The sequence below is a fragment of the Meriones unguiculatus genome, chromosome 14, assembly GCF_030254825.1.
Source record: "Meriones unguiculatus strain TT.TT164.6M chromosome 14, Bangor_MerUng_6.1, whole genome shotgun sequence".
Classification (NCBI taxonomy): Eukaryota; Metazoa; Chordata; class Mammalia; order Rodentia; family Muridae; genus Meriones; species Meriones unguiculatus.
In genome coordinates this window covers 9583300-9590702 of record NC_083361.1, presented here as the reverse complement: position 1 = coordinate 9590702, position 7403 = coordinate 9583300, and the positions used below count along the sequence as shown (strand labels likewise).

Below are 7403 nucleotides of genomic sequence, written 5' to 3'. Positions count from 1 at the left end.
ATCAGTGGGGCATGGTGGCACATATCTTTCATCTCAGTACTCAGGAGGCAGAGGAAGGTGGATCTCTGTGAATTCAAGGCCAGCCTGGTCTACAGAAGGAGTCCAGGAGAGCTAAGGTTACATAGAGAAACTCTGTCTCAAAAAACCTAAGCCCCTTTCCCCTCAAAAAAAAAAAAAAAAAGAAAGGAAAGGAAAAAAAAACCCCACAAGATAAAGCATTACAGAACAAACAAAACAAAACAAAGCAAAAGAAGAAAGAAAAACCTTCTCTTACCTAAATTGCTATTGGTCATGACATTTATCATGGTAATAGAAAGCAGACTAGAACACCCCCGTGACCTAACTTCCTTTCCCTAGGCTCCGCCTACTAACGGTTCCATCACCTCTCAATAGCGCTATTGGCTGGGGAACAAACCTTTTGCACCTTGGGGGATGTTTCAGATCCAAACTCCAGCAGGCACTGAGGGGGAAGCTGGGAAGGAGAAGCAGAGTGTTCGAATGTGGCAAAGCATTTGGCACAGCTGTCACCTGCAGTGATTTGGGAAGTGGGACGCAAACACACAGCTCCTGAGGATAGCATGGAGGATAGCATGCTGGCTGCATTTGGCAAGGCACTAAAGAAAAAGATGAGCTTAACAACTATTGTTTTGTTCACAAGCAGGAAGGAAAAGGGCAATACTTCAACAACTTCAAAGGTTCCAAGAAGCGATGGTGATGACAAATTAGGAAATACTTTCGATAACAAAGGCTGATGGAAAACTCATCCTAACGGAGACGGTGAGGAGCCAGCTGATAGACTGTCTCAAACCTCAGGTGGGCTGGAAGTTTTCAGAACGGAGGCTAAGGAAGGTGTGGGTTCCTCGAGTACGTTCAACTGATGGAAACCACGAAAAGCTGACTTAGTTATGCGAATGTGTGTGTGCTTGCATGAGTCCGCGCATCATGCGTGTTCAGTACCTGTGGAGGCCGGAAAGAGGGTGTGGGTCCCTGGACATGGAGCTACAGAGTGTTGTGAGCTGTCATATACGTGTTGGGAACTGAACCTGTGTCCTCTGCAAGAGCAGCGAGTAGGGACCCGCAGGGTCATCTGCGTCCCCGAGACTCAGTGAGGCTGTGGGGTACCTAGAATGCTTTGAACTGATCACAGATTTAAACAGAAGAGAAAAAATAAGGTGAGATCCCCTTTCCCCAAAAACTACAGGTTGTGCTGGTTAGTTTTTTGTTGTTGTTGTTGTTGCTAACACAAACTAGAGTTACCCAGGAAGAGGAACCCTCAACTTAAGAATCACCTCTGTCAGATTCGCCCCTCAGGCATGTTTGTGGGACTTTCTATTGATTAATGATTGATGTGGGAGGGCCCATGCCTCTGGGCACAGTACCATAACTTGTCAGTTGGTCCTGAGTTGTATAAGAAAGCAGACTTAGCAAGTCATGGGGAGCAAGCCTGAAAACCTCATTCCTCCATGGGCTCTGCTTCAGTTCCTGCCTTGAGTTCCCTTCTCTAACTCTCCTCAGTGAAGGACGGTGGCATAGAAGTGTGAACCAAATGAACCCTTTTATCCCCCCCACCCCCAGCTGCTTTGATTCATGGTATTTATCACAGCGATGATAAACTGGGATGGAGTGCAAGGTGTGTGTTATGAATCTAAGGAGAGGTGTGCAGGGCTGGGAAGGGTGACCCTCCCACACATCAGCGAAGGAAGTGAAGGAGTCAGAAGCAGGCTCTGCTGTGTCCATCCCAGAGATGAAGCTGAAAGATGACCACCTAAGCCCAGATCTGGAGGAAAACAGGAACACGTAAGGAGACGAGGGACACGGAGCTTGCTTAGCTATGGGGAAAGCCACCAGGTGCTAGTATCAGGAGTGAGATGGAGTGTCTCATGGGAGCCCAAATACCTCAGTGCAAGCTTTTTCTCCACATACCGTACAAGGCACTGCCTGGGAAGACAGAGGGACTCTGGAGAGTTTCCTCTGTGTTTCCCAGAGGAGAGAAACAACCATGCAGAAAGGCTGTGAGGCTAAACCTAGGCTCGTCCTTCTCATCTTTCCTTTGGAACAAAAGTCTTATTTTGCAGAGGAATGAGAATTAAAACGCTGCTGTAAAAGAAAGTAGGAAAACCTATCGCACCTGGGATGAAAGGACAGGAAAAAGTCCTCTAGCTCAGGAGAAAGAGCTGGAAAAGGTACTAATATCAGAACCTGTAACTAGGGCCTTTAGAACTTTTGTCTGCTCTAGTTACAAAAGAGATATTTGAAGCCCCTGGTACCCTGGGGAAGCCATTACAAGAAGAAGCTTCTAAGTTAGCCTACTTCCTGACAAGAAGTGACAAAGACCTAAACCCCACTTTATATATCAGCAGAAGGAAAGGGGTGCCCGTGTCTACCTCAGACAGGTTAGAAGGAGCCCAAGTCCTCAACAAGAGTGGCAGGCAGAAAAGGAGCAACCACCACATTTCTCAGAGATGAGGTATTGAAGCTACCAGGGAGGAGATTGTTAAGTTAAAAATGGTTATTAGAAGAATATAATGGAAACGGTGCACAGCATATAAGATCAAAGGGATCGTTTCAGGAAAAGAGCAGGAACCATAAGAAAGCACAAGGGGGTGGGAGCTGAAAGAAAAGAAAATCAGGAAAGAGGTGGGAGCTATAAGAGGAAAGCAAACAGCAATTCTTAGAAGGAACACGGCAACACATAAAGATTATTACAGGCTCATGAGGGAACAGGAAACTTCAGAGCAGAATGAACTTGAAGACAGGCCAGAACATACATATTTTACATTGTATGTAATGTATATATAATATACATTGTACATATTGTATATATCATATACAAAAGGAAACAAGAGTCAGGTGGCAGTGTGATCCAGTATACTGTAGGCCCTGCAGCAATCCTGGGAGGAGAAGACAGAGGGTAGAACTAAAAAAGGGATTTGAGCAAATAATAGCTATTTTTTTTTCTAAAATTATTGGTAGATATTAAACTATAGATTCAAAAATTTTAGACAGATTAAATGCACCTACCCACAAAAAGTCAGAACGAACCAAAACAAAACAAGTGGACGCATTACATTCCATCCATTGAAAACAGAACACAAAAAAATCCAAGAATTATATTACATATGAAAAAACTAAGGCTGCATACCATCAGAAACTGGGTAAGCTAGAAGGAAATGGGGTGGCAGCCTCAGAAAGGTTTAAAAATTGCCTCCCTGGAATTCTGATTTCATCTAGGAGATGTTGAGGAGGAATTTGACAGCCGATGGAAGACTGAAAGTGTGCAGGAAAGAGGATGAGTGAAAGCAAGGACTTGCTCTACTTTAAGACATAACTCAAGCGGTTGGTTTCATACATGCATACGTTGTACGTTGAGCCTACCACGCCCACATGCCTGGCTCTCCCTCATTCCGTTAGTCCCCTTTGTTGCCCTAAGCAGTTCATTGACTGCTTTCCTGTCATGCACACATCTGCATAAAATCTAGGAACCGTTAGTGAGATTGGCTTAATTTGCTGAATATGACCAACTCCAGTTGTATTCATTTTCTTACAAATGACACGACTTTGTTTATTTTATGGATGAAAAATGATTCAATTATGTACGTATATCACATTTTTCTTTATCTGTTCTTCTTGTGCTGACTAGGTTTTTTTAATTTTTAAAATTTTTAGTTAAAAATTATGTGTATGAATATTTTACCTGCATGTATGTCTCTGTACATAGGTATACCTGGTGGCCACGGAGGCCAGAGAGGGCTTCAGATCCCCTAAGACTGGAGTTACAGATGGTTTTGAAGCTCCATGTAGGTGAGGGGAATCAAACAAACCTAGGTCCTCTGGAGGAACAGTCAACAATCTTAACCTCAGAGCCATCTCTCCAGTCCCCGTCATTTGGGAAGAGAGAACTTCAACTGAAAAAATGCCTCAACCAAGTTGGTCTGTGGGCAAGTGTGTAGGCATTTTCTTGGTTGATGGTTGAAGTGGGGAGGTACAGTTCATTGTGGCCAGTCTCATCCCTGGGCTGATGTGTAAGAAAACAGGCTGAACAAGCCATGGAGATCAGGCTAGTAAGCAGCATTCTTCTGTGCCTTCTGCATCGGTTCCTGCCTCTAGGTTCCAGACCTGGGTTTCTTTGACGATAGACTGTGATGAAGAACTGTAAGCTAAAATAAACCCTTTCCTCTCCAAGGTGCTTTTGGTCATGGTATTTCATCACAGAAATAGATACCAAAACTAAGACACTTGTGTATTGGACTCCTAAAATGGTCTGTTAGTTCTGGAGGAATTGACACACAGCCACCCTCCAAAATGGGACATTAGTTGTGACAGTGCCTCCAGATGGGCCATAGGTTAGTTAGTGGTGAATGATACACGAAATGGAATATAAAGATAATTTGAGGTGATTTATTCCTGATGGCTAGTTTAGAGCCCCCCAAAGAGGATGGGTGCCAGTGGCCCACACTACCTAGGTCAGAATAAAGCAATATGATTTCCTTTTAAGAGAAACTTTGCAGAGTGCTGTTCCCTTTTCCCCTAGTAAACTTTTCAATTTTAGGTGTCCTTAAGGCCCTATTCATGTCCTTGCATCTCATAAACAAGAGACTAAATTCTGGGTCAGATGGGTTTCCAAGAAAAGCACAGTGATTTGCTGGAAGTACTCACCCTGGGAGAGGCAAGGGAAGGGGATAACGGGGAAGAGGAGAAATACGAGCCCATGTCTTCTGAGATATGTTCAGCCCTGCCATTCTTTTTCTAGACTATATTCTTGCCTTCTTGCTTGCTGAGGAAGCCGTGAGGAGCAGCCAGCAAGCGGCACTCCTCCAAGAACTCTGCTACAGTTCCTGCCTCCAGCTCCTGCCTCCAGGTCCTTCTCTGACTTTCTTCCATGATGGACTATGAAGTAAAACTGTAAGGTGAGTTAAATACGGTCCATCCCGAGTTGTTTTTGTTTGCAGTCTTTTATCCCAGCAATAAAACCCCTAAGACGGTGTCATTCTCAGAGATGTCTACCTCGTCAGTCTAATTTACCCATTTGGCTGCCATATGATTTTCGATTGTGTTTCTTTGTAATTCCTATTTCATTTCTGTAAGCTCAGTAGTAATCTCTCATCTTTCAGGCTTGATTCTAGTTGTTGGAAACTACCATTATAAACTGGAAGATTGCCAAAATTATCCATCATCCCAAAGAACTGGATTTTGGTGTTATTGATTTTTTTCTCTATTTTTCCTATTTTTGATTCATTGACTTCTACTTCAATCTTCATTGCTTTCCTTTTAGTTTAGTTTGTTCTTATTTTTATAGTGTTTTCCTTCTTTTTTCTTTTCTTTCCTTTTTAAACAATTATTTGTTTTTCCAGTTTACATTCCTATCCCAGCCCCTTTCCTCCTTTCCTCCTGGTCCCACCCTTCCACCATCTTCTCCCTTCCTTCCTCCCCTTTTCCTCAGAAAGGGGGGACCCCCCCACCTACCAACCCACCCTGGCACATCAAGTGGCAGCAGGAATAAGACATCATCTTCCACTGTGGTCAGCTAGGGGAAAGTGATCCAAAAGCAGGCATCAGAGTCCACGTCAGAGACAGCCCCTGCTCCACTTGCTGGGGACTGGTTTTAAGTATTTTTCATGCCTCATCCCAAATGGATGGGTACTGGAAACCTGGCTGGAGTGAAAAGGAAATGAAGAATGGGGTGACACACAGACACACATACGGAAGGGGTAGGATTAGGTGGACCACGTACACTTGATGGAATGGCACCACCAAAACCCGAACTTGAACCTCTGCACCGGGGCAGGAGTTAGCTAGTCTAAGTAGGAGGTCTTTCTAGGGGATTGGCCTCAGGTTGCAGTCATCGCAGAGGAGGAAGGCGCCCTGGCTAGTTTTTGTACACACTGCCAGCATGGACCAGAGAAAGGCTTTGCCACATCTATGGGTCTGAGGCATCGGAGTCCTTGACATGGTCAGGCCCATGTCAAACAATACACATTCACTCACAGCCTCAGCCACTCTGCACACATCCCCTCAAGGCTTCCTCCACTCCCAACACTTCCTCCCCTTTCTTCCGCCCTTTCTTCTTACTTCTCCTTTTCTTCTTCTAGCAGTGTGGGATCAAACCCAGGTCCTTGAGCATGCTAGGAAAATTTTTTACTACTAAGCTACAACTCTAGACCTTTCTTATTTATTTTTAAATGTTTTGTTTTATTTTATTTTTATATGTATAGACATTTTGTCTGTGTGAATGCTTGTATACCACATGTGTTTCTGGTGCTGATGGAGGCCAGAGGAGGGCATCAGATCCCTTGCAACTGGAGTTATTAACAGTTGTGAGCTGTTGTATGAGGGCTGTGAATTGAACCCAAGTCATCGCGAAGAGCCGCAAGCACTCTTAACCAACTCTCTAACCCCCTTTCTTATTTTTTTAAAGACAGGAACTTATAGTTGGCCACCTCCTATAAACTTCTGTTTCTGGCCTTTCATCTTTCTTTCTGAGCCAATATCGCTCCTGAGAACATGGTGAACGCTCCTAACACCTGCCAAACATTCTGTAAGAAATGTGGCAAGCACTAGCCCCACAGAGTGACAGTACAAGAAAGGCAAGGATTTTTTGTATGCCCAGGGGAAGTGGCATTATGACAGGAAGCAGAGTGGCTATGATGGGCAGGCTAAGCCTGTTTTTCTCAAAAAGGCTAAAACTACAAAGAAGATTGTGTTGAGACTTGAGTGTGTTGAGGCCAACTGCAGATCTAAGAGAATTCTGGCTATTATGAGATGCAAGCATTTTTGAACTGGGCAGAGATAAGAAGAGAAAGGGTCAAGTGATCCAGTTCTAAGGATTTATGAAGACAACAAAATAAAATCATGAGCTTTTGTTTCCCCCCCAAAGAAAAAAAATTTAACAGCTATAAACTTGCCTCTAAGCATTGCTTTAACTATATTGATATCTTGTCTTTTCTATTTTTTAAATGTTATTTTCTAATGTACTTTTTGGTTTTTTCTTTTTTTAAACTGAGGTGTAATATTTGACTTTTCATAATTCTATGGGTATCCTAAACTGATTTCTAATTTTTATTAGTACATATTAATAGTACAAAATAGAGCTCCATCATGACATTTTTGTACATGTATATAGAGCACTTGAATTGTATTTACTTCTCCTCTCCATCAGCCTCACTTACCATCAACTTCTTTGGGTCCCTTTCTTATCCCATAATAGTCTCTCTTTTACTTTGATGTATTTCTTAAAAGTGATATCTAATTTTTCATTATGTGGTTAGAGAACATATTTCACCTGACCCAATCCTTTAAAACTTCTTGAGGTTTATGACAAATTCACTTATCCACAAAAAGTCAGAACAAAACAAAAGACAGGTAGACACATTACCTTCCATAAGCATTCCATATAGCAGATTCTG

At 43.0% G+C, this 7403-nt stretch overlaps 1 pseudogene; it reads left to right on the top strand.

The window, feature by feature from the left end:
• The first annotated feature begins 6501 nt into the window (after positions 1-6501).
• LOC110545703 (large ribosomal subunit protein eL42-like) lies at positions 6502-6821 on the top strand (annotated as a pseudogene).
• The last annotated feature ends 582 nt before the right edge of the window (positions 6822-7403 follow it).